This window comes from Lissotriton vulgaris, chromosome 11 (assembly GCF_964263255.1).
Source record: "Lissotriton vulgaris chromosome 11, aLisVul1.2, whole genome shotgun sequence".
Lineage (NCBI taxonomy): Eukaryota > Metazoa > Chordata > Amphibia > Caudata > Salamandridae > Lissotriton > Lissotriton vulgaris.
Window position 1 is genome coordinate 595,809,720 of NC_141699.1, and position 27,464 is coordinate 595,837,183.

General features: G+C 51.9%; 1 protein-coding gene and 1 pseudogene across 1 annotated transcript in view; one reads left to right on the forward strand and one right to left on the reverse strand.

Moving 5' to 3' along the window:
- PIWIL2 (piwi like RNA-mediated gene silencing 2) overlaps positions 1-27,464 on the forward strand; it is a 2,549,426-nt gene that overhangs the window by 165,786 nt on the left and 2,356,176 nt on the right. The window lies entirely within an intron of this gene.
- Positions 16,776-18,096, reverse strand: LOC147683202 (MARVEL domain-containing protein 1-like; annotated as a pseudogene).

Here is a 27,464-nt window from a genome sequence, read left to right on the forward strand (position 1 = left end):
ACTATTATTGGCTCTCACTTCCTCACGTCGAGTCAGTGATATACAGGCGTTTACTACTAAACCGCCTTTTCTTCAATTCACCAAGGACTCTGTCTTGCTCCGTACCAATCCGGCCTTTATCCCCAAAGTGCCATCAGATTTCCACCTCAATGAACCAGTCATTTTAAAAACATTTTTTCCGAATCCTCAAACACCAGTAGAGAGGACACTTCATTCTTTAGATATAAAAAGATGTCTGAAATGTTACCTTCAAAGGACGGCTAGTACTTGTAAGACTGATCAACTCTTAGTGGCCTATGGAAGGATGCGAAAGGGACATCCAGTCACCAAACAAACAATTGCACGCTGGATTTCTTCAGCAATTGCCTTTTGCCATCATGAGGCTGGAAAACCACTTACTGCAACTGTTCGAGCCCATTCTATCAGAAAGGTTTCCTCTTCTACTGCGCTATTTGCTGGTGTGCCTCTTCAACACATCTGCAGAGCTGCAACATGGTCCAGCAGACACACCTTTACAAGACATTACTGTCTGGATGCTGCTGACAACAATGACTCAGCTGTGGGGCAGGCAGTCCTACGTAATCTTTTTAAATAAGGTGAGCCTCTGTTGCTTCCCTCCTCCTCTATTCAAGGTACCTTTTCTTTTATATAGGATTGAGTCTTTTCGTACTGTATATTGTCATTATATTGAGTCATATGTACCTTCTATTATTCTGACGCCACTGCTCACTGCTCTTACTCAAGCATGTGAATCTAGGAAAGACACCCCAATACTGGAGAAGAACAGAAGTTACTGACCTGTAAACTGGGGTTCTCCAGTATTGGTGTCTTTCATGTATTCACATGCGATCCGCCCTCCTCCCCTTAGAGGCTCTCGGCTACTACTTCACTCTGTCACTCTTGTGCCACGAAAATCTGAGGGCCTGAGCCTCTGAGGAGAACATTCTAAGAGGGTGCTGGCACCTGATTGGCTGTATTTTGGACTAATCATAATGACTGATATGTTATAGAAGTGACAAGTCTTTCTCTCTATGAAAACTGTTTTTTTCTTTATTATATATATATATATATATATATATATATATATATATATATATATATATATATATATATATATATATATATATATATATATATTTGTTATTACTGCATTGCTATGTTATGTATCGTGGGACTCCCACTTCGACGATGGGGAATATTCAAGCATGTGAATCTATGAAAGACACCAATACAGGAGAACCACAGTTTACAGGTAAGTCACTTTTGTTCTTCTTTCCCGGACGAAGCAAATTGACATTTTTATCTCCGATGTGCACCGTCAGTAATAAAGAACTGGAAAGACACACAGGTCACTACAGACATGTGAAACAAGCATTTGCAATGCAATAGGTCTCGCATTTGTGAGAGTTTGAGCTATTGGCATTGTAAATGACAACACCTTTTACTGATGTGTTTTGAAAAGCAGCAAACTGTGAGTAAACATGCATTTTGTACTTGTAGGGCTTGCTTACGAGAAGCAACTCTGCCAGTAACTGTGCCTCTTTTACTGCCATTCTTGCTTCTGGTAAGCAAGGACTACAAGTACAAAGTGCTTGTTTACGCCTCGCTTGCAGGCTTTCAAAACACAAATAAAAGGCATTGTCATTTACTATGCCAATAGCTCAAACTCTTGCTAATGCGAGACATTTTGGATTGCAAATGCTTGCAGTGTATAGCTGTCACCGGTCACTATGACATTTAGTGGTGGAATTTGCTGCCCTTTTAAGGGTCTTGCTGTATTTTCAGGTCTTGCTAGGGGTTTTCAGTACATCTTTTGAAAGCATGCACCTCTCTGAAGGTCTCTTAACGTCCAATGCTTTAGTTCCCTATGTGGGGGCAGGGAAGGAAGGGGATCAGATAGACTCACCCCTCTCCTCCTTTTTCTCTCTCCTCAGTTGTGTGGTCACATGCAAATGGATGGGCAGTAGTTACTGCTCTCTAATGAGCTATTACAAGTACACGTATCTGATTTCACTGGTTGGAGGAGCATGTCCCCACTCCTCTGTCAAGCTGGCAGCCAACAAGGAGCTGCTCAATTGAGTCAAGAAGGGAATTTGCTTCCAGCTGTAAAAGCAGATAGTATTTTGCTTGTAATGCCTAAAATTATGGGCAAAAGGCATCCGTAATGGATGACTCATGCCTTTGCAGACAAGGCACAACATTGCTGAACAATTTGATACATAAGAACGGGTTGTTACCCGAAACTGAATCCTATTTCGATTCAGTTCCTGACTAGTAATGGTTTTTGGTTGTTAAGATAATGGTGCGGCTGCCAATCATCTTTGGATTCCGGTTGGTATCCAGTGAAAGTTTCTATGAACTAAGGCTAAAATCTCCTTTTTCTTTATTCTTTTAAGCCAGCATAAAAATCTCAAGTTCTGCTTCCAGACATTGAGCTGGGAATGAAGGGTGCTTGAATGTAGTGTATCAGTGTAGTTAAATGAACTAGTTATGATGTTGCTCTAAATAGATATAAATAGGATTTAGTGTAGGAGTGTATGAATAGATTTTCTCGTAAAAAGACTTCTTGGTAACTGCCTTTTCCTGGAACTTCATGTTGAGACTTGTTAGAGCTTGGAGCTTGAGGAATGCAAATGGGGCAGTGTTAGGAGTGGACGGTCAAGTGATAGTCTTAGAAACATAGCGGGACTAGCCATGGTTTGGAAACACTAGCCGTCTATAGGCTTTTCTTAGGGTATTTTTGACCTTTTACAATTGGTGCAATGTGTCTTTATATTGCAAGCCTTCTAGGGGAAAAGAAATCAGCAGGGCCCTAACCAAACAAAGCAATTACATGGTTTACTGTAAAATAACCAGAATATTTCTTGATAAAGATGCTGTACTGTGTGTCCCACTTATTGCAGAAAACACATGTTCCAGTTTTAATTTTGTCTTGGAACAGTTTAGGTCGAAGTGGTTCTCTTGTCATTAACTGGTGCAGTTCTTGATTAGAAGTAATACTCTGGAGTTCATGGGGAGTAGTTTTTAGTAAAGGGAAGTTTATAGGCAAAATGATCGCAGTATGAAAGAGGTGCAAGGTATGATGTGGCCAGTAGGTTGTGGCTAATAGTGCACAATTGCATGCAGGTGTGCGGTGGAGTAGGTATGTGGACAAAATATCTTGAAACAACGCTGTATTATTGGTAGCTGAAATATAACTCGAAGTTGTTGCATTGAGCCAGCTTAGAGTTTTAAGTAGGTGATAAATATTTCTTTGGGCATGTTAAAAAGGGTTCGTATACCAATGCTGATGACCTTGTCAAGAGGCCTTAAGCGATACTGAGGTAGGTAAGTGGGCTGATAAAATTGTTAAAAGTATTGATTAAGCCATAATCATTGAACCGGCATCTCGCAACCTTAGCAATACTGAGTATGAAGGTTTCAGTTTTCCAGTTGGCTGCATAAAGGGAGAAAATAACGTTATTCCAAAACTTACCTTTGGGACGACTCAGACAGATTAGGGTTTTATAGTGAAGGGACAGTAGAACACTGCATGGCTGCTTGTGCCAGGTTCTAGCTGTGTTCCAATCTCATGTACGGGCTCTGTGTTGTCACTTGAGAACCTGCTGACTTGGAGATTATTACCACTGGCTTTGAATTCCTGAATAAAGATTGTTGCATCATCAATGTGGCCTACTGAGGTCATCAACCTGTGAAGCCAAGTAAAGTGGTGTGTGCATTGAAGGATGGTCAACAGTGCCGAACACCACCAAGAGGTTAAGCAAGATGAGGATGCATGATTTGTAATTCTAATCAGCAAATGTATCATTTTGTATGCCGAAAGTAATTGTACAGAAGTTATATTGGAAAGGAGGACAACATCTAATTGCAAATATCGTCACTCAGTGGCTCGAGCTTGCATTGCCCCTAGCTAATCAGATAGTGAGAGGTTCAGCTATGCAGCAACCCAGGACATGTACCACACTCCTTCCGTAATGTGAATTTGTGATTGCAGGTTTGGTTCTCCCCTCTGAATTACTGCTCGGCTGTGTAGCTTAACAGCACATTGTGCAATGGCCACTGGAAGCATTTTGGTCACCATGAGTGCAAAGCACAGAATTCATGGTAAGACAAAACTTCCCAGAATTTAGCAGTGATGTGCATCTGTTTGTGCTCTATGCACTCCTCATTCTCAAACTGCAGCGTATGTCATGAATACTGGTCCAGTAGAGAGAAAAATACTAACAATGCAGTCTGTAATTTTTTTTTCTCGTGGCATACCAACAGTGGAAGTTTTTTAAATCCCTTCCTCAGAGACGTGAGTTTTTTTTCCCAGCAGTTACATTCAAAAACAAAATACAATTCTAATTAATCTCCCCCACTTCCCAACCACCTCCCTCCCCAGTGTTGGCACACGTGCAGACCACCTCACTTGGAAGAAAGGCTCCCTCCACCAAAAATACATTCTAAAGGAGACCTGGCACAGACTAAATGGTCATTACAACTGAATATTAAAGCTTTGAATCTTCCTAAAATACTGTGGATGCAAGAATGAATGCTTTTCTGACATGCTGCTAATGATGGAATCAAACGCCATATCGAATTGTTTCACCACCTCGCACATTTCCATCAGCTCTTGGGTTTTTGTTTTCTTGGTGTGTTGCTTGCCTCGTTCTTCCACTTAACATAAGCTGCCACTTGACTCTCTCTATCCTCGGCGCATCACCTGGAAATGTATATTTTTCATTTCAGTCTTATTGGCGTTAATGGTCATTTACTATGCCATCTGCCTCTGGCAGTAACCTGCTTGTGTGTTTTGTCAAACAAATTTTTTAACGAACTGATGAGCTCAGTTTCTTGCAGCCATTGATTTCAAATTAAAGTCCGATCAAACAGGATGGATAAATGGGCCAATGATACACAGTCTTCTCGTAACAGACATTGACTTCTGAACTGGAATATGCACCACCTGCAGTATTTTGGCCAATCTGAAGCTTAAAGTATTCCGTCTTTAGCTACTGTGATACCAGGAGTCTTGTGGGATCCTGTTTCACCCAGCGCAGTGGTTTATTGCAGACCTTCCAGCCCACACGTTGACACCGTTTATCACACAATATTGTCTCCCTTCACAAGGTCATCGGGTGATGAGCTGATATCACACGGTGTGCAAACAATGGACTTGAACCCCCTGCAGAGAGAAGATTTCCAGGTAATTGTTCGGAGGCTCTGGCCAGCTGATGTCCATTTCAGGGTGTAAAACCTTCTTAAGGCATCGGGGGCAGCCTCAAAACCTTTGCTTTTTGGTGTGGGGGTGGTGAGTTAAAGTGCCTCGTGTTGTGCTCAGCACAAAGCCTTAACCCTTCCAAAGCACCGCCGTCTCCTCTCTAGGTGAACGTTTTCCAGAGCTTGGAAGGCCTGGTTTTGTGTGTAAATTTAAAGAAAACAAAGTACAGAAACGTATTACTCAGTAATCAAATGATTGAAACCACATTTGCAATGGTCTGTACAATGAAGGCACTGGACTGCAGCGTCTTACCCCCTGTCTGAAGGCGAAAAATGTCTACCATGGTTATCGCTGAAGAGCAGTTTGTTTGGTCTAGGTAGCATGTACAGATTAGGAGTAGGAAACGTTTTTTGATTCAGTTTTCATCTTTCAGGATGCCTAACTCTCATGGGTTTTAAGTGGGGTTCCACCCTGCTACTTAAGGGAGGCCATCTGTGTTGCACTCAGGAATTTCTGAATGCTTTACATAACAGAAGTACATTTTTTCCTAATCTTGTCACAGAACAAACGATCTTGCATACATTTTGTTTTTTTTTATAATCAACTTTATTGGCATTTTTAAAACAAGTAAAATTCATTGGCAGCAGCTCAGCAATTAATAGGTGCAGTTGGATAAGGTCAGCAGCATACATAAAAGGGTTTAAGGCAGTTCGGTCCGACATTACATACACTTGAGTTTGGCAATAGACCAGGCATATACCTGGGTTCACGGTTGCAACAGATTATACCATTTCCCCTAAATTTTGGAGACTGTTCTGGTGAACCCCGGGATTCGAAGAGGGGCCTCTTCTTGGCCCCCGCACCAATCCACCCCTCTCCTCCAGCCCTTCACCGTGGGAGCTGATCCTCGCAACCAGTTGCATGCTATGTCCCGCTTAGCCACGGCCACCGCCGTGCCCAGCAGGCGTTTGTCCGATCTAGTGCCATTTAGTCCGTTAAATATCCCCAGGAGCAGCCGATGTGGGTCATGGGGGACCTCCCAGTCCAAGGTCTGTGATAACTCTCTCTCCACTCTCCTCCAAAACCTCTCCAGCCCTGGGCACGTCCATACCATGTGAAAAAAATTGGCCGGGGATTGCCCACATCTAAGGCAGTCAGGGGAGGCTCTCATGTGGGTTTGAAAAAGCCTCTGCGGGGTGAGGTAGGACGTATGTAGGTAGTATATCTGTACCAGCCGCAACCTGGAGGATGTGGTCCGGGTACGTGGGACCATTAAGGCGTCCCTCCAGTCGGCCTCCTCCAGGGGTTCCACCCACCCCTCCCAGGTGGTCAAGGGATGCAGGGCTATTATTGACTAGGGCACTGTAGATTCGGGAGACTCCCCCCACTCCCCAGGTCCCCCATCATCACCTGGGCTTCTAGCGCGCTGAATTCTGGAATGGTGGTTGGTGCGGGGAGATGCGCTTGGAGGGCGTGACGCAGCTGCAGGTAGCGGAAGTGTGGGGAAGGGCGTGGCGCTGCTGTAGGACGGCAAAGGCTCGAATGTGGTCCCCCACCCATACAACCCCAATGAGATTCCAGCATCGGAACCCGCCCAGGGACGATATTTCTCGGAGCCAGTTCCCGTGCCAGAGTGGCGTCTGGCGGGTAAGTTTGCGGTCCCATCCCGTGTGACGTAGGGCCGTGCGCCAAGCCTGCAAGACCGCTCTTGTAATTGGGGCCATGGTTTGCGGGACTGGGCATCAGTAGAGGAGTGCTTGGAGCTGTGGGAAATCAGTCTCCTCCAGTTCCACCCGGTATGCCGGGTCGGACCAGCTGCCCGCATACCAGTCGTGGATGACGATCAGTTTGGTGGCCAGATAGTAGAGGTAGAGATGGGTCACCCCCAGGCCTCCATCAAAGGGTGGAATGCGGCTGTGTGCAAGGGAAATTCGCGGTCTTCCGCCGCTCCAGAGGAACCTGGACACGGTTCCATCTAGCTCCCGGAACCAGGCACGGCGAAGGGGAATAGAGGTGTTCTGTAGGATATACAGAAAACGGGGAGAATCATCATTTTGAACAGCGTGCTCCGCCCCAGGGGATTAAGAGGAAGGGATTTCCTTTTTTTAAGATCTGATCTCATTCGGGTCACTAGGGGCGTGATGTTCAGTGCCCATTCCAACTCTAGCAGCAGAGTCACCCATATCCCCAGATATTTGACCGAGTGGTAACAAAGGGGGATGGACGACTGCCAGTCAAAACATTCCCGGGAAGGGTGCATTGGGACCAGGGTGGACTTGGCGGCATTGAGCCGAAGGCCGGAGACTCGTTCGAAGTCCAGGAGGAGTTTCAGTCATTTGGGACCCGAGTTCGCCGGGTCTGCTAGGTACAGGAGCACATCATCGGCGTAGAGGGCGATCTTATCTATGTGAATCTCATTCCAGGTCCACTCCTGAATGAGGTGGTCCTGCCGGATGAGCGTCGCTAGGGGCTCCATCGCCAGCGCGAATAGGAGTGGAGATAGGGGGCACCCCTGGCGCGTCCCTCTACGTATCGGGAATGCCTGTGAGAGCGTCCCGTTGACCAGCACTCGGGCCCTGGGGTTCGCATATAGGACCCCAATGTAGCTGCGGAACCGCGGGCCGAAGCCCATCTCCCTCATCACATCTTGTAGATATTCCCAGCCCACCGTATCAAAGGCTTTCTCGAAATCGAGAAAGAGGAGGGCCAGATAGGGAGACAGCCGGGAGCGATGGGCCAAGGCCAGATGAAGGCGGCGGATACAGTGACGGGTACCTCTCGCCGGCATGAACCCACCGGGAGGACTAGGTCTTGTAGGAAGGGCTTAAGCCTCTGGTCCACTATTGTGGCGAAGAGCTTGATTTCAGTGTTCATGAGCGAGATAGGACGGAAGTCCGCACAATTCAACGAGGGCGGATGGGTCTTAGGAATGACTACAATCGAGGACAAGTCTGACTCTGGGGGGGTTCGCCCTTCTCTATCACATGGTAGGAGAGATGTAACAGCTGGGGGGGGCCAGAGTATCCCGGAAAGCCGCGTAGAACTCCTGTGGGAATCCGTCCGGGCCAGGCGTTTTGCCCCGAGAAGGGCTGCTCCAGGGATTCTTCATCCTCCGGAGCGAGGGAGGACAGCCTGACACCAGCTCCGTCCAGGAGGGTAGCTAGAAGCGCCTCTGGAGGGCGCGCTGCATAAAGGTGAGTGTAGAAGTCGGCGAAGGTTCCCGCTATGGCCCCGGAGGTCATCTGGAGGGTGCCATCCGGTGCACGAATCTCCGGAATGACGCGGTGAACCTTAGGGTATGACACCAGATTGTGGAGAAGTTTACCATTTTTATCCCCCCAGCCATATATCCGCGCTACCGACGAGCGCCACAGCTGCTGGGCCGAGTCAAGCGAGACTTGGCGGAGCTCCTCAGGGATCAACGCTAACTGCCGGGTAGGATCCTCCCGACTGCTCGCAGCCAGTTTGGCCTCAAGCCGGGTTGCTCGGGACTCCCAAGTCCGCGAGCCGGGCCAGCCGGTCTGCTCGCTTGGCGTGGACCAGTCCCCTCGCCACTCCATGGATCACAGCCATACCAGCCTCCCATAGGGTCCCCGGCGACGGGACGGAACCTTCGTTAGTGGTGAAGTGGTGGGTAAGTTCCTGTCGTACGTTCACCACCAGAGCCTGGTCCTGTAGGAACCAGGCATTGAGGCACCACACCGCACCGCACCCGGTCCCCCGTGGGAAGAGCCCATGCGAAGAGAGACCAGGGAGTGGTCAGGTAGCCCCCTTGGCAAGATGGTCACGCCGGAGACCAAGTGGCAGTCTGTGGCCGGGAGCAAGAGAAGGTTTATGCGGGAATGGGTGTGATTGGAGGCCGAGGTATGAGTGTAATGTGTCTTGCGAGGGTTCCATACCCGCCAGGCATCGCAGAGCCCCAGGGCAGACGCCCAGCTCGAGAGGGCTGCCGCGGATGAGGAGCGGGCCGCCGAAGGGGGACCGGACGTGTCTCGTCCCGGCTGCATTACAGCGTTAAAGTCGCCGCCCACAATTGTGGGGCCGGGTGGGAAAGTGGAGAGGATCCGTGTGAGGGAGCGCAGCACCGGGGGCATGAGAGCGTGTGGGACATAGACATTCAGGATGTTCAGGGGGCAACCTTCCTTCACGCCCAAGACTCAACATATCGCCCCTGTGGATCATTGTAGGTTTTAGTCAGGGTGAAATGGGAGACTCCTCCTAAGCAGGATCGCCACCCTCCGGGACCCGCGCTGGAACCCAGCGTGCCAAACCATCGCAAACCCGCAGCGAGCTAGGAAGTGACATTGGGTTCCCAAGAGGTGGGTCTCCTGGAGAAGGAGCACATCCGCCGAGAGGCGATGCGCCGCTCAGAGGACCATCGTGCGCTTGATGCGGTCAAGGAGACCATTGACGTTCCAGGAGAGGAAGTGGAGGGGCCTAGCCAGAGAGTACGCCATTGGTGGAGGTGGGGACGTGGGGGGAGCGCGTGGGCAGCAGTGGGGCGTGCTGCGGGGGTAGGACCCATCCCAACGCTCCGGAGCCAGAAATCAGGGTATGCAGCGCAGGTCAACAGAGCCCCGGCGTCCGGGGCACCAGTGGGATATGAGGAAAGGAGGGCAGCGGCCCGTGGTCCGCTCCTTTGTTGGCCCAAGGGGACCCAGGGTTGCCAGAGCATCGATGTGTAATAAATGTATGTCAGACAGGAGTGTGCCCACCATAGAACCATAGTAAGAGGAGCTGCTACCAGCCGCTCATAAGCAGCAACTATGTAAGCTGAGGAGCGGCCGAACAATACCAACCTGAAAAGCAGCCCGTAGGCGGCTGGAACCAATAACCACATGGGAGACAAGGCCCCCCCCCCCCCCCCCCCCCACCCACTCACCAATCCCCTCAACACCCCCCACCCTACACTTCGAAATAGGAAGCATCTGTCGCCCGTAAATACAACTCCAAAACAAAACCCCCTCACTAGAGGACTGAAACTAAACTGAAAAGATTAGTCTGGAGCAGTGGCACTAGTCCAGAGTCAATCAAGGGAGGACCCACCTCCGTGTTGCCGGATGAATAACAGCCATTAACAGTGAAGGTCAAGTAACAACCTAGTACATCGATAGTTATCTGCATACCCACCAAAGACAGCAGGATAGATAGACGGAGATTAGAGAGGAATAGGCAGAGGAGAAATTGGGAATAAAGGGGGAGTGCAGGAGCGAAGAAAAGCGTAAATTGGTCAAATTGCAGATCTCAGGTATAGCCCCCCATAGGGCCGCCCGCCCTCAGGGTGTCTGGTAAGACCTGGGAGAGCGTTCCCCTCGTCTCGGCCACACAGGGCAACCGCGGGTAGCTGGACATCTTAAAGTCAGGATTAGGCCTCTGCCTCCTGTGGAGAATCCAAGATCACCGGGCTGCCGGACAGGTCTGAGTCCGACTTGGATTTACGCAGGCACGTGCCCGAGGCCAAGGGCTCCTTCGTGGTGGTCACAGTGGACGGTCCTGCCGCTGGGGGAGAGCCACAGTGCGGGGGGAGGAGATCGCCGCACAGTCTCCCCCCCCCCCCCCAGCGAGCTGGAGGCATCTGGACGTCGGCGGCCCCGTCTGCGGGAGCCGGTCCGGCGCCGTCTTTGCTTGGGCTCCTAGCGGGCGGGGTGGGCGCTGGATCCTCAGGAGGGGGAGGACATCCGCCCAGGCAGAAAGGGAGGTTCCTTCATGAGCCATGTCCAGGCGGCCTGGGGGGTATCGAAGAAGGAGGATTTGTCCTGGAAGAGGACCTTGAGCCAGGCGGGGAACAGGAGACCGTACCGCAGACACATCGCCCTAAGCTTTTGTTTGACTTCATCGTAGGATTTCCTTAGGGACTGGACCTCCCTCGAATAGTCCGGGAAGACCATGATCGTAGAGCTCTGGAATCTCAGGGGGCTGAGGTCCCTGGCCGCACCTAGGCTGGCATCCCGGTCCCAGAAGTTAAAAATGCGGAGGATGAAGGGTCGGGCCGGGCTTCCAGAGGGGAGGAGGGGGGAGGGGGGGTAGGGGGGGGGTTGGGCGCCAAGGAGTGATGGGCCCGTTCAATGGCAAACCAGGGGGAGAGTTTCTCCGCCGGCATCCGGCATCCAGGAGCGGAACCAGGTTTCCAAGAAGACGGCCACCGGGCCCTTCTCCACCCCTTCCGGAAAACCTAAGAGGCGTAGGTTGCTCAGTCGGGCCCGGTTTTCTGCATCCTCCGCCCTGCGATGGAGATCAGACGTCGGGGTTTGAAGGCGGGCCACTTTGGTCTTGAGGGTGGCCAGGTCGTCCTCAGTCGTGGAGATGCGGGACTCTGCTTCAGTGATGCGCGCTGTGGCATTTCTGAGGTCCTGCCGGATTAGGGCCACGTCAACCCGTACCTCCCCAATCTTGGTCTCCACCGATGTCTGGGAGGTGCTGATCGCCTGGAGGTTTGTCGATAAGTCCCCTCCCTCCGCCTCAGAGGGAGGAGGGGGTCCGGTGCCGGGCCCATTGTCCGTCCTGGCGAATTGGTCCATACGTAGTTGGGAGGAGGGGACCGGGGGCTGCGTGTTCTTTCCCCGGACCATGGCTTCTCCGGGTGGTATCGGGTCGGCGGGGCGCCGCAGCCGCTCAGTCCAACGGTGCAGCCGCTCGGTCCTGCGGCAGACTTAAATATCCGGTTCCCGCGGTGGCACAGGCGGGGCCGGATGCCCACGGCAGAGCTTCGGGACCCCCCTCAGCGTGGGTGGAAGAGTACAAAGGGTCAGGAAACAGAGGGAGGGATCAGGGGGAGCCGCAATGTTACTGGTGTAGGGAGTAAGCCCAAGGGGGACACCCCGGCGGGCATCCCCGTCGCAATGTCACCCGGAGGTGGGCCCAGTCTAGGCGCAGGAAGGCTGAACGGAGTCTGGGCGGCGCGGCCCCGGGGTCCACACGCCGCTCGCGCCTCCGAGGAAGAGCAGCGATATTGCAAGGGCGGGTGCAGTGGTCGGCAGCTCAGGGGGCCAGGGTGGGCCTAGGCCGGGGACAGGCGAGGGGTCAATTGGTGCTTGTGAGGCACGAGGACAATTGGCCTCCCAGCACAGGATGGCAGTCCGCTTGTGAGACTCTTGGGAGGCCCCACCCCGGTCCTGTAAACCTCGGCTCCAATCGTACCAGATCCTCCGCGGGGGCCGCTAAGATGCCACGCAGAGTCCACAGGACAGGACCCCCGGGGCCACACGGGGCAGACTGGGCCCAGAAGGGGCATCCCCAGGGGGGTGGGGGGGGCGTTGATTGAGGCCCCCCAGCAGCTCCTCCTCGCTCCGGGGGCGTCCCCCAAGCCGCGGCGGCCCCCAGGCGGTGAAGGCCTCCACGCGGAGGCGGACTGGGGCTTCAGGGCAGACTCCCCCGCTGCAAGAACTTCACAGTGGTGGGCAGCTCGGCCCTCGCAGTTCACCCACGGCTCCACCAAGGGGCCACGGGGGGCTGCCCCGCAGGTGGTATGTTTGAGGGGGCTCCCCGGCCTCCCAGCCCGTAGATCCGGCACTTGGGCGAGGCCGAGGGGAGCTCTACAGTCCGGGCCGGGTGTCTTGTCTGCGCAGGGGGGCCCACAGCACCTCCCGGTGCTCAGATGGGGACCGCCATTTTGAAAAGTTTGCTGTTTTTATTACATGAACCAGACATCTGTTTTTTTTTACTGCAACTTATATCTTAAAATAAATTAAAATCAATTGCTGCTAGATAGAGTATGCTTTAAAAAAAAAAAAAGATTTTTGTTAGGATGCTGTTATTCACATGAAATGAATTGTATATAACTTCACTGTTTTCATGTGCTTCTATGATTGTTTTGCAATAATCGAATAAAGCTTACTGAATCGAATCAACTATGCCCAAATGAATCGGGTTTATTGACAAATTTAAGCTCGGGACACTTGGTAAAATGGTCGATGATGACTAATACGTATCACTGCTTCATTCTTTCTGGTATGGGATCCAAGATGTCCACACCAATCCTCTCCCATGGTATGGATGGGGTGCAGTGGAGGACTGAAGGTGACCTGTGTTTTATCAGAGTTGAGGCATAGTGTGCAATCCCTGACCATCCTTTCCACTGCTAAACTAACACCGGGCCACCAGTAGCTGTTTTTGACCCTGCATTTGGTTTTTACCATGTCTAAATGCCCCTCGTGACACAAATTACGTATACTCATCCTAAGGCTACTGGAAGGTACAACTCTTCCTCCCCTTAATAACAATCCATCCTCGCGGGACAGCTCATTTTATGACCTCCCAAAAGTGTTGCAGTGGGTCAGGTAATTTGTTCTTGCATGACCATCCCTCGGTTGTCATTTTTATAACCTGGCATAAAACAGTGTCCTTAGATAGTTCAGTTAGCCATTCCTCCCTTGAGATTCTGTTACATTTATCAAGTACGTTGGCTATGCATGACTCTTTGTCTGTCTGTCCAACAGGCATTTTGCCCAAAAGGTCTGCCACAACATTCTTCACCCCTGGAACATATTGAATGGTGTACATGTAATCGTATAAGTGCACAGATAACCTCGCCAGTCTTGGTGAAGCTGCATATAACCCCTTAGTTAGGGGGTTGTGGTCATTGCATGAGGTGACTCTGCTGCCCCAAACAAATTGTCGAAAATGTTCTAAGGCCCAAACGCAGGCTAGTGCTTCACGCTCTATGACCGAGAATTTTTCCTCAGCAGGGGTTAAGGAGCGTGAAGCAAAAGCTATGGTATATTCCATACCTTTAGTATCCTTTTGGGTAAGTACTGCACCCAAACCTTTTGAACTGACGTCTCTAGTGACAATGTCCTCCAGTAACGGGTCGAAACCCTGCAAGGGAATTGAAGGCATGTTGACACACATCTGTCCATTCGAACTTGTTTTTAATTTTGAGTACTTGCAGCAAAACATGAGTCTTGCACGAAAAGTTTTTGATGAACTTTGCGTAAAATTCCACTAGTCCCATGAAGGATCGCAGCTCATCCTTGCTATTGGGCACTGTGGCATTTTTAATGGCTTGCAGAAGTTCTCTTTTGGGGCTGATACCATCGCCAGTGTTCTCATGACCGAGGTAGCTTACTGAATTGCATGCAAACTTGCATTTTAAGTGCTCTGTCGTCAACCCCTTTTTATCGAGGATTTCCAACACTTGCTTGACCTTATTGTCGGGTTCTTCCCTAGTCTTGCCCATCACAATGATATCATCCTGGAACATTAGTATGCCAGAAACTCCATCGAAGATGTTATGCATAAGTCTCCGAACATCGCGGTAGCATAAGCCAGCCCAAAGGGTACCCTGGTAAACCGGAAACACCCAAATGGTGTGATGAAGGTGGTTAGCTTCTTGCTTTCACGTTGTAGGGGCACATGGTAGTAGGCCGACTTCAAACCGATGGTGTAAAACCACTTAACCCCTTTGGTGGTAGCCAACATTTTGCTTATTTTGGGGAGAGGAAACTGTTCAACAACTATGTTGTCGTTGAGGTCGCTTAGGTCCGCACACAACCTCAGTTTGCCATTGGGTAGCTTGGCAACAACCAAAGGCGCCACCCACTCCGAAGCTTCTACTTGTTCTATGATGCCGTCCTCTGGGAGCATGTCCAGTTGCGCTTTAACCGAATCCGTAATGGAAAATAGCAGATTTCTCGCTTTATGTACCGCAGGGTTGGCATACGGTTTTACTTTGATTCTGTGTTGGTACCCTTTAAGGGCACCCACTTCACCACTAAAACCTCTAGGATTTGACATAGTAATTGTGGCTTAAGACAACTAAAACTGAGTCGGGTTTGCTGGGGTGGAGTATATTTCCAAGACTACCCTCGTCCATCTACCCGAGTACCGAGGGATCCACTTTGGACACACATAGTTTTCCTATAGACTCCTTCCCCTTGAATGCAAAGTTTAGCTTCCTCAATCCACATACATCTATTGGGTCACCTGTAAATGACCTGATGGTGATTTCAACCTTATCAAGTTGATGACCAATGCAAGGCTTGAATATCTCTTCCCAGACTTTACTGTTGACGATAGTGTATGGGGAACCTGAGTCAGCAACTATACTGATGTCAACCCCCCCAAATAGTCATGTTACATACCAGTTTCTTAGTTTTGGAGGTGCTAGCTTCACTGATTCTATCCACCTGCTCTTCATCTAAGTTCAGCACAAACATGTTGACATCGTCTTCATCAGCCATTTCTTGGTAGGTTGCATCTTCCTCATCAACTAGTTTGACTGAGCGTGTGTTTCTTTTCCGGCATGCCTTGAGGAAGTGCCCGATGACTCTACAATAAGAACACCTTACTCCGCAAACAGGACATTTTATGTCATCTGCTGTATGGGACATGTTTCCACACCTGTAGCAACGCCTTTTTTTGCTAGTCTGAGATTTGTTAAATGTAGGCTTAGAACTTTTTTTGTTCCAGGTCTGTTTTGGGCTTCATTTGTACTCTTGTCACCTTACTAACAGTGTCCCCCTCTTTTTAGGTCGAGCAGACCTACCCTCAATGCGTGCTTCAGACCTATTGTGGCCCGTATTTAGGAATGTGGACAGCTACCAGACGCGCGCTTTGACGAGGTCAGATTTCACCTCGGGAGCAAGCGTCTGATAGCTGCGCATGCGCGGTGCAAAGCCCTTGCTCACACACAGACACAGGCAGCCCCCACCCCTCTGCATGCACGCACGCACACACACACACACAGGCGCGCGCATGCACACTGCACACATACAGGCACACGGCACACTATCCCCCGCCTCTCATTCTCTCTCAATCACACACAGTCACGTATGCGCACACACAATCCCTCGCGCACACACGCGCGCACACACTCCCCCCCCCCCCCCCCCCCCCACCCCTTCCCTCCCCCACAGGCATACACACAGGCACGCACGCACTTCACATCAGCCCTGGGCCCCACTCACCGACTGCGCTCTTCCAGCGGGGCTCCTCTCGCGCTCCGCTCCTCACGGCGCGGCGCGTCTCCTCTTCTAAATCGGGGCTCCCTCAGGTCAGAGGAGCCCCGCAACAGGCGCCACACTCCTCCTTCTCCCCGGCCCCCTCCTGGGGACCCGGGCTACCCCGGACCGGCAGGGCGCTCCATGCGCCGGCAGCTCGCGGACCTCGGGAGGCGGGACTTCCGGTCGGCCGCGAGCGGATTGGCCGGCCGGCCAACAGCTTCCGGGTCGCCGCGGGCAGCGCGGCGGCACCCTATAATATGAACTTGTTTATGTAAGTGATCCTTGTATTTTTGTACGAATATCCATATTATTCCAATGTGGTACCTCAAAGTTATGATCTGTCTTTTTGTCTTAAATATAAAGAATTGTTGTTCCTGTAATGCACCTCAGTAAGCGGTTTGGTGTAACGGCTGAGAAATTAATTCTTATCTCGTCATAAAGATGTCACCTCAAACGTGTGATCCTGGGCAAACCGCTTCGCACCCGTGATGTGTTTTTTTTCCTGGAAGCGCTTGGAAACAGGCAGACCATCAGCATTCAGCGCTATAGTGTAATGAACCGGGCAGACCATTGTGTTCATTGTGTTCAGACTGGAAGCACCTGAAGGTGGTTGGGTCTGCGTGGCGCTGCATCCAAGCCCTCGCACTCACTCTCCACCTCCGGCCGGGGCTCAGATGAGGCCCTGCTGGCCCCGGCACTTCTTGCAGGCGCAGGCCACGGCGGACAGCAGGTAGAGCAGGCAGCAGAGGCAGGCGAAGAAGGAGGCGGCCAGGTAGATGTGGTAGAGGCAGTCGTGCTTGTAGGCCGACACGCTGCAGTACTCGTGCCGCAGGGTCTTGTGGATCATGATGCCGGCGGCGGCCTCCAGGCCGGCGGCCAGGGCATCGTGGGCGGCGTTGGTGGTCAGCCAGCGCTCGCCGCCCGGAAGAAGAGGCACCAGGTCCTGCTGTCCAGCAGGGTCAGCAGGTAGAGGGCGATGGTCAGCAGCCAGAAGAGCACGGCCACGAAGAGGGCGAAGTGGATGGCGTCCTCGTACTTCTTGCAGGCGATGGTGATCCAGAGGGCGGCCCCGGCCAGCAGCTGCAGCACCCGCAGCACCCCCACGAAGCTGCACAGGAAGGCCCGGTTTGCCCGCAGGGAGCCCCGCGCCGCCTGCGGGGGCGGGTGCGCGGGCGGGGGCAGGTGCGTGGGCGGGGGCGGGTGCGCGGGCGGGGGTGGGTAGGGTGGAGGGGGTATAGCAGGCAGCGAGAGGTCAGGATCCTGGCAGGGAACGTCCAAAGAGACAGCCCGGCGAAGATCTCCTGAGAAAGAGTTCTGTCCGAGCCCAAAGTTTCCGAAAAGAGGGGGGTGCTAGAGGGCGCCGAGCAAGATGGCCGCACGTATGTGAGGCTCTGCCGGGACCGTCTATAATTTGCAATAAAATCCTGCATATTCCGCTGCCTTCTTCCCCCGACTCGACGGCAAAGCACGCCTGAAGCACCTGGGGCTCGATTGGGGTGCTCTCCCTTGGCTGGTAAGGTCGCGTGGCCGATATATCGGACTAGCCGTCGGCTGGCGGTTGGACGTCCGGAGAATCGCGGGCTGGTGGTGCGGCCCGCCCACCGGCTGGGTCCTTGAGATCTGCTCCAGTTTTGCTGCCTAATCGGCTGGCCCTCTGCGTTCTGGATCCTGGGTGAGGAATCGACAACTTTTTGACGGCGAACTGGTGCCAGGAGCTCGAGAGGTGGAGTCCCTGCCCAGCGGGTGGCGGTGAGTGGGGAGCTAATCTACGCGAGGCCGGGGCTGCGGAGGTGGCACTAGGCCTCGCGGGGACTTTCCGCGCGCTGCTCCCGGCTGGGTGGCGAGGAGGAGACGCGACACAGCGGCTGCTGGCTGGTTGTGTACACCGGACTGGTGAACCTGGAGGGCCTCGTCCACTACAGCCCTATAGCTTTTGATATATTGCTGGACCATTAGCGGCTGCCGGAGCGCAGTTCGAGTGGGCCTACGACCACGTGGGTGGCTGCCCCTACACCCGGAGGGCCATTATTGCTGCATCATGGGCAGACCGGAACGCAACCAGCCCAAGATCAACTTTGAGGCAAAGAAAACGGCGACCTCATCATCGCAATCGCCGCCGGACACTGGGGCCTCGGGGGCAGTTGGCGGCGCCCGAGCCTGGAAAACACATTGGTTGCAATGCAGAAAACACTGCAATCTATAGAATGCACCATGGAGGCGGTCAACCACAGGCTCGACCATTTGGCGACGCAGTTCGACCGGCAGAACGAGCGGATGGGCGAGGTGGAACAGAGGGTGTCGGCGGCGGAGGATGGACTGGCCACTGTGACCACTAAGGTGTTCAACATGGAGAGGGTGCTGGCGGTTATCCAGGCTAAGAACGAGGACTTGGAAGGGAGGTCCAGGCGCAATAACATCCGCGTCACGGGCCTTCCGGAGTCCACAAATGTGGGTCGCATGGAAGACTTCATGGAGAGAATGCTGGTGGATATTTTTGGCTCGGATAAGTTTTCGAAAGTTTTCATAGTGGAGCGAGCACACAGAACTTTGGCGAAGCGACCTGTGCCTGGCGCCAACCCACGCCCTATTATCGCTCGAATCCTCAACTACAGGGACCGGGACCTTATACTACGACTGGCCAGGGAGAAGGGCACCATTGAGTACCAGGGAAGCAGACTGGAGTTCTTCCCGGACTTTACTGTGGCGGTACAGACCGCGCGCAAAGAATTCGCTCCAGTGAAGCAACTGCTGAGAGACGAGAACATTCCATACGCCATGTTGTATCCAGCGCGCCTTCGGATAGGGCCTCCGTCGGACAACAAAGTCTTTGCTACCCCCAAAGCGGCCATGGACTATGCGAAGAAGCAAAAGAAACGTAAGAGGGACGCTAATGTGCGGCAGGAGGGGGAGGAAGACCTCATGGAGGATGTAGAATAGGTGTATGTCGGCTGAGGAGGTCTGCTCTGCCGCTTGGATGCAACTTGGTACAATGATCCTTAAGATTTTGGACGTCCCTGCCTCTGTGCTTTGACTATTTCTCGCTGTTCTGGATAGTCGGAGGGGCCCCTAGTGGTATACTGCTGCAAATTGCTTCTGTGAGGTTGTGCTCTGCCCTTTTAGTCATCTGTTTTAACTTACTTTATATTGTGTCACATTGTGGCTTAGCGTGGGGCACTGCAGTCCTGATATGGGGTCCTTCGGGGGATTGTTCGTAGCTATGGGACGAGGATATGTCTGCTTTCATATGGTACTGCCTGGAAGGACAGTTGCATAGTTGGCAATGCTGGGTGGACAAACTTGGCAGGAATGATAGATGCTTTGGTGTTCGGGGGGTGGGGGGGGGGGGGGCGGGAATGTTATTTATCGCCTGTACGGTCTGCTCTCTCGTCAGATTACTGGCGGGAGAAGTGCGCCGCTACGTCCCCGAGTATGGGAGATCCCCACACAGTTTTGATCTCACAGTTGGGGTTGTTGGACAGGGGAGGGGGTCGGCTTTGGCAGGTTGGGGATGCTGAAGTGGGAGGTGGGGGTTTAAGGGGCTTGTTTTTTTCCTGGGAACGGTCACGGTGTTGCATTCAGGGTGCTGGGAGGTATGTGTGGGTTGGGCCATGGTGGGGGGTGGAGTGGGCCTGGTATTTTCTGCTGAGGTATGCTATTCTTGTTGTACTTAGGGGACTGTCGGGATCTGTACGAGGTGCCTCCTCTATTCATGAGGGGTGGATCGGTGTCTTTAGGGATGTGTTACTGCTGTGGGTGAATGGCCGGGGGGGGTAAAATTGCTTGTGTTACCTGGAATGTACGGTGGTTGAATCGCCCTCAAAAGTCTAGACAGGTGTTGGCGTTTCTAAACAGACATGGTGCGCATATCGCTTTTTTGCAGGAGACGCATCTATGGGGCACAGCGGCAGGAACTGTGGGTAGGAAATGGGCGGGAGTTCGACTGGCATCCAGCTACTCCTCGTATGCACGTGGGGTGATGATCCTGGTTAAAAAATCTGTGCCTTTTCTTGTGAAACATGATGAAGTGGATAATGATGGGCGCTATATAATTGTGCATGGTACGTTATGCGGCTCTCCTGTTACGCTCGTTAATGTGTATGGACCTAATGTTGATGACCCCGATTTCTATGTCGCGCTCTGGAATAAGATATACATGTTGCCACAGTCGGTTGTAATTTGCAGTGGGGATTTCAATGTGATTCTGGATGGGGAGTTGGATAGGAAGCAAGACAGACCATGGGTGCGAAAGAAGGCGACTGCTGAGATTCAGGGGGGAATGCACGGTTTGGGATTGGTTGATGTGTGGCGTATGAGACACCCTGGAAGGAGAGAGGGCACTTGCTATACTTCTGCTCATGACACTTGGTCACGTTTGGATTACTGGCTGGTAACTCGGGATGTGAGTGGGTGGGTGTTGGAGGTTGATCACTTGCCGCGCACGCTGTCTGATCACGCACCGGTACGCATGCTACTGCAAATGCCTATGTGCACACCTGCTCCGTTCACTTGGCGTTTATCGCCGGGAACTTTGACTGATCTGGTGCTCCGTGAGAGGCTCAGGACAATTATCGTGGAGTTCTTTGAAAAGAATGTCGGATCGGTTGACAATGTATGTACGGTGTGGGAGGCCTTCAAGGTGACTATTAGAGGGGCGTGTATAGGCCTTCACTCTGGCGTCCTTACGTCACTGCGAGACTCCATGTCTCGGTTGGAAAGGGAGTTGACGGGATTGGAAAGGCAGTTGGAGGAACGTCCTGGGGAGGCCCTTTTGGCCGATATAAGATCGAAAGTGACCGAGTATAACGAGCTGGCTGATCAAAAGGTGAAGTTCTTGTCCAAGCACACCAGGGCGCGCTATTATGGTGAGGCGGGCAGACCGGGAAAGGGGCTGGCGGACCGTATAAGACAACCGTGGGCCAAGCATCGCTCTGTTCAGGAGATTGTGGATGGTGGGGAGGTCGTTACTGATACCCCTGGAATCTTGAACTGCTTTGCCAGGTACTATGAAGACATGTATGGGTATACTGAGACAGCGTCGGAGGCAGAAATCGCTGACTACTTTGATGATATAGCTTTGGTATGGCTCTCGAGAGGGCAGCAAGAATTTTTGATGCACCACATCACTGAGGAGTTACGGGAGGCGATTGCGGCTCTTCCTAACGGGAAGGCCGCTGGCACAGACGGCCTACCGGCTGAATTCTACAAAGAGTACGTTGATATTCTGCTCCCGCACTTAGCGATGGTGCTGGAGGAATCTGTGGATAGGGGCCGGTTCCCGACCACAATGAGAGGCCTTGCTGGTTGCGTTGCCGAAGCCCGGGAAACCTCCGGACCGATGTGAGTCATATCGCCCTCTCTCACTCATGAATACTGACGTTAAAATTATAGCTAAGGTATTGGCCACCCGGCTGCGGCTGCTGCTCCCGGTGATGGTGTTACCGGACCAGTCGGGGTTCATACCGCTTAGATCTACCACCCACAATCTCAGGGCTCTATTCGCTGTGTTGCATCTACTTAAGCCAGATCTGGCTGCCGTGGCGGTATTGCTAGATGCTGCCAAGGCATTTGACTCGGTGGCATGGCGGTATATGATAGCTATCTTACATCGTATGGGGGTACCCTTCTTTTTTACATCGTTGGTAACTCTTCTTTATACCGACCCTGTGGCTCGGGTGCGGGTCAACGGCCATGTCTCGAACTCGTTACCGGTGAGGAGGGGCACCCGACAGGGTTGCCCTCTCTCCCCTTTATTGTTTGCTATAGTAATGGAGCCCCTGGCTTGTGTTTTGAGACAGAGGTATGCTGCGGCGGCCTTGAAGTTTCCCCTTCGCTCGCTAGCTGTGTCTATGTATGCTGACGACATGGTACTTTATGTGCGTGAGCCCGCCCTACATCTAGAGTCTATCCTTCGGGAATTTATTCGGTTTGGGCGTCATTCTGGATTGACTATTAACTGGGATAAGTCTGTTTTGCTGCCCCTCACGGACATAACCGTGCCTTTCCCCCTGGAATTTCCTCTGGAATGGGCCGAGGACTCGGTACGTTACCTTGGGATCCGGGTCCACCGGGATAGTCAGGAGGTTATTAGAGCCAATTATGGTGTGGCTATATCCAAACTGGAGGATCAAGTGGCCCGCTGGATCAAGCTTCCTCTCACCCTGGCGGATCGTGTATCTTTAATCAAAATGGTTGTCCTTCCGAAATTCCTGTACCTTTTTGTTAACATTCCAATTCGACTGACTTCTCACTTCTTTGCACAATTGCGCTCTTTGCTGATCTCCTTGACCTGGGCTGGTAAGAAGCCGAGGGTGACGTGGGAGGTGCTGACTAAGCCCTATGCTCTGGGCGGTTACGCTGTGCCGGATATGAAGTTGTACTACCTCTGTACACAAGCGCATTTTGCCGCTTATTGGGTGTCTGCCCCCCGTATACCCCCCACGTGGCGCTTGAAGCCAGTGCCGTTTTGCCATTCCCGTTGAAAGCCATGATGGTTAATACTCACTCGGTGTTTGACAAGGGTGAGGTGGATACGGTCCGGTCCACAGCGACTGCCTGGCATGAACTTGGTAGGAGAGCTGGCAGGTTGCCGCTCTATGCTCCCGCTATGCCGTTGTTGTACCATTCCGATATTTCGGTATCGAGTGAAATAGGCGGCCTACAGGTTCTCCAGGGAGCTGGTCTCCACACTATGGGGACTCTCTTCCCAGGGGCAAAGTTCCTCCCGTTACAAACAATGACGGACCAATCCACAAATGCGGTCATGGCTACCTTCCTCTATGTTAGGCTCCGTGCGGCCATACGCTCCTTGTACCCTACATTCCCGGATGAACCCCTGACGCTGAGCGCTTTGCAATTACTCTACACCGCGACGGACAGGGTCAAGTTGCTCTCCAGACTGTACCGAGCTGCTCAGGAAGACGAAGGGGGAGGGGCACTGCTAGCCAGGGCCAGATGGGATAGGGACTTACCCGAGCCTTTGACGGACGAGGAGTGGACTGAATGTTGCTCCATGACGGGGGGCTATGTGGTCAACGGCAATTTTCGCTTGCTTCATTTTAAATTTCTTCATCAATGGTATTACACTCCCAAACAATTGGTTCGGTATGGCCTTCGGGAGACTGCGAGATGTGTTCGGTGTGGAGAAGACGATGCTGATTTTGTGCATTTAGCGTGGGGATGTGCTAAGGTGTATGAGTTCTGGCTGGCTGTGACGGACACCCTCACTAAGATGGCGGCCACGGAGGTGCCGATGGATATACGGCTGTGTTTGCTAGGGATTGCTTCTGGAGTGCCGAGTAAGGCACGGAAATTGATTGTGCTGGCGTTGCAGCTTGCTAAGCGGAGGGTGGCCATGGGGTGGGGTGGTAGGAGGGCGCCTGATGTGCAGTTGTGGTTGAAGGACATGGCCTATTGCAGGGATCAGTTGACATGCTATGCTGAAGCCCTGCCGGAGAAGTCACGGCCACGGGATATCTGGGCCTCATACACTACCTACATGCTTGGTTTAGAAGAAGATGGCAGTTCTGACGATGGGGATGGGGGTTGCTTGCCTGTTGCCGGTGTGCCTGAGGGTCAGTCTGAATAATTGATTAGAATGATGAATGTCGCCATGGGTTGTCTCTGTTTGCAGTGAATGTAGCTCCTGGGGGGCGGTCTAGGTTTTGACTCTTCCTGGTCCTGCACAACGACTAGTGGCATATGTTGCCTTGTGTACTTGAGATGGCACCGCATATCTGATTGTTGACAAGACCTTGCATACCTTTTTGCACTTTCTTTATCTTCTGCACTAATGCTATGCACTTTACTGTGACCTGTGACCGGGATTGTTGGGTTGGGGGAGGTGGGGATTGTTACTGTTATGAATAAACAATGCAAAATAAGACCTATAGGTGTCAAGCGGGGAACACATGTGGAGGCTGATCTATGTCTGGACTATGACCGTTTCTTGCCCTCTACGAACTTTACCTGTCCCTGCCTGTTATCCTTGATGTATGCTTACAGATACCCACTGTTGAATCGTTAGCAGCCGGCCCTATATAGGGTTGTAGGCACATTGCTGTGTATGTGAGCATATTTACAATAAAGGTCTTACAAAAAAAAAAAAAAAAGTTTCCGAGAAGAGAGCGCCGCGCCAACAGCACCAAATCTGGACAAGTTGTCTCTGCAAACAGCCACCGCAACAAGAGATTGATGTAGCGCCAAACTCCGAGCAGAGATGCTCAGCTGCCTCCGGTGAGAAGGGAGCGGCCCCAGTGAACACCCCCTCCGACCAGACAGATGTCCCCACAGGCGGCCTTTGGAGAGGAGAGAGGGCCGCCCTGCATGGGCGCTCAGGAAGCAGTGATGGCTTTTTTAGGTTTCGCTGGGGGGCGGAGCCGTTAGGCTCCTCCTCCAGAGAAATCTGTAGTTTCTAGTATGGGTGACTTGAACACGCCCCTCTGCTTCATTGGCTAGCTCCATAAATGGAGGCTAGCCATTGGAACAGAGAGGCGTCCCGCCCGGGGGTCAACCGGCAGCTGCTCGGCACCTTGGCCGAGGCACGAAGGGGCTGCGACCGCATTGGTGGCTTTTCGGAGGCTCGTCGGCAGAGGCGCGCTCTGATTGGCCGCTGCAGTGGGCCTGTCCCCGTGAGCTGCGCCGCCGTTGGTTGGAGCCTCGCCGCGTCATCAGGATCTGCCCCGGGAGCCGCGCTGTGAGTGGCTGACTCCGGGGGAACCCTCGACGTCAGCGGAGGCCAGTGGGAGCTGCGACGGGGGCCGTGCCAGAAGCTGGGGGAGATCGCCTTCCACCCCGCACCCGGTATTGACACCGGCTGAAGAGAGGAAGCGCTGGGGGGCTGTGCGCTCGCTCGCCTGCACATTAAATTTAAAGGTTGAGTATCAGCACTTCTCAGAAAGGGTGCAATGCTTTTAGTGAAAGAGTACGGGTACTTCTCAGGTGCTATGAGATGTCGAGTATCCCTGCACTTTTGTATTACTTTTAAAGCACTGGCTCACGTCCCTTCCCACTATCTACCTTGTTTTTATTATTTCATTGCACGGCCCGACCACACGGCCAATGCTTTTCCTGTCTCGTCCTCTCATCCCTCTCGCTAATCAGGTTTCTTTTCCTCTTGTCTCACGAGCTATATGAAAGTTCCACAGAACACTCCAGACATTTCCGCAGTCCTAGCCTTGTACTCTATAGATGTTATCAGGTTCTATATTTTTATCCACTGATTAAACAGCTGTTTTCATAACACAAAGTGGTTCCGTTCTGCCCGCTACTAGCGAAACGCAGTGTGCCGTACCCACACACCAACGAGGCACGCTCTTACAAATCCCTCATTTATCTCTAAGACTTACGTTAGGAATACGAACAACTAGACCGAAAGCCCTGGGTGAGTCAACGCTCGGAATAGGACCGACTATGTTTAGTCATGCTGCAGAATCTCGGAAACATTACATAATTACCAACATTATGTCAAAAATTACAATTACTGCTATGTCGTAATTGAGCCCACTCAGTACCGCAGTAGCTGACATGAAAATCACACTCCCGAATACAACCACCCGGGGCGGGGTCAGTCAAGCTGCCCTGCAATAGGGGCATCAACCTCGGCACACGCTCACTCTCGCCCTCCGCGAGCCTGACTACACAGTTTACAATGAACTTGGAGGAAGACGGGGAGATAAACGTTTTGTGCCACAAATGGCCCCATACCATGTGGGTGAATTAAGCCATTACTGGCCTCTCAGATTGTAAATGAAACCAGAACCTATAGCCCCCCTTGGCCTCAGAGTGTCTGTCCCTTAACCCCACCAGGCACACCCAGTGGACCGCACCGTTTGCTAACGCATAAAATAAAATAAATAAAAATCCAAGAGGTTTACTCCACACAGTCTATATGAAAAACGGTAGTTTGTTTTAGTTTTAGTATGGCAACCATTCGTATGTCTAAAATGTGGCAGTCACTCATTTTCTTTTATGGATTAATTTCGGATAGGAGAGAGCTTTAAAAATATCTTGGCGTTCAGTGATGCATTTTAAAGAACACCGAATGTCAGTTATAACCGCAAAACATAGTGCTTTAAGCTGATATATTTGTGTATGAAGTCAATCAATGGTATGCTACTGCCCACAAGGATACCCATTTCAAAAGTTTATATAGCTCGAGGGTAACTGTCACCAAGAACATTTCCCACGCCTCAACAAGACTGATGTGCAACATGACCTGTAGATAATCAGTTTGAATGCCGATAGCTCATTGTTTAATCCCACTGAGGCCGATAGTGACCTCGCCAAATTTTTTAAAGTAAATAGTTATGCCTCGGTTTAGAAACAATGCATCTACAATACTTACTTGTTTAATCTTTTGTTCACAAATATTGTCCTTGCGGTGCCTAGTTTATTCTGCTGGTCTGTGGTGAGTGTTCCCTGCACTCTGCCCGTTCCATGAAACCTCGCTGCGTCATGTTACCCCCGAGCTTCTCGCCTCTCGCCCCTCCCCCACACTACCATCACGCAGCCTAGCAGTGTGCCATGCAGGTAGAGTTGCTAGTTTCTCCTTCTGTCAGCACAGAAAAAAATGTATATCTGAAAAGATGGTGGGCGTACCTCTATGACCCACTGATAGTAACAACGATTGAAATGAAACTGAAATGCGCAGCTCACAATGGGGCACGGGGGCAGCTCGCTGGGCGCTGCAGCGGGTCCCCGCGGAGCTATGTGGGTGGCTTGAAGTGCTCTTTTGGAATTACAGGTGACCCGGCCCCGCCTCCAACTTGTGAGGGTACATTTAGCTATACACCTACCGCCACCCTGTCGGGCTTCGATATTGCAGTTTCCCGGGCATACACAGAGCTCCAAGGTCGGCGCATTAACCCACCCTACAATTTTACTAGAATTGGAACCTTTAAACCAACCGGCTCGCACAGAGCTCTGCAGTCGGCGAATTAACCTACCGAGATTGGAACAGGCGATCCGCTGAGTACACGTAGAACTCCATTGCCTCACCGCGCTCTCTTAGGGGGACCTAGAACTAACCCACACACGCGTTCCTGCAGATCGTGAAGTAACTGTTAAGAGGAGGGGCAGGCTCCCCAAATGTAGCCTCCCGGAATCAAAGTCTTTTGCACCCGAGCTCCACGGTTGAACCGCTGCAGCCTCTTTTGGGTGGCCGTAGTCACCTTCTCTACCCTCCTCCTGGGGCACTATTACACCGCAGAGGACCGCCGACCTCAAAGTTGGGGAACCAGGTTCAAGTCTCGGTGGGGACGCTAAACATCCTGTAATTGTATAAAAAAAACTGCAAAAAGCACAAATTTCAAATGTTATCGACC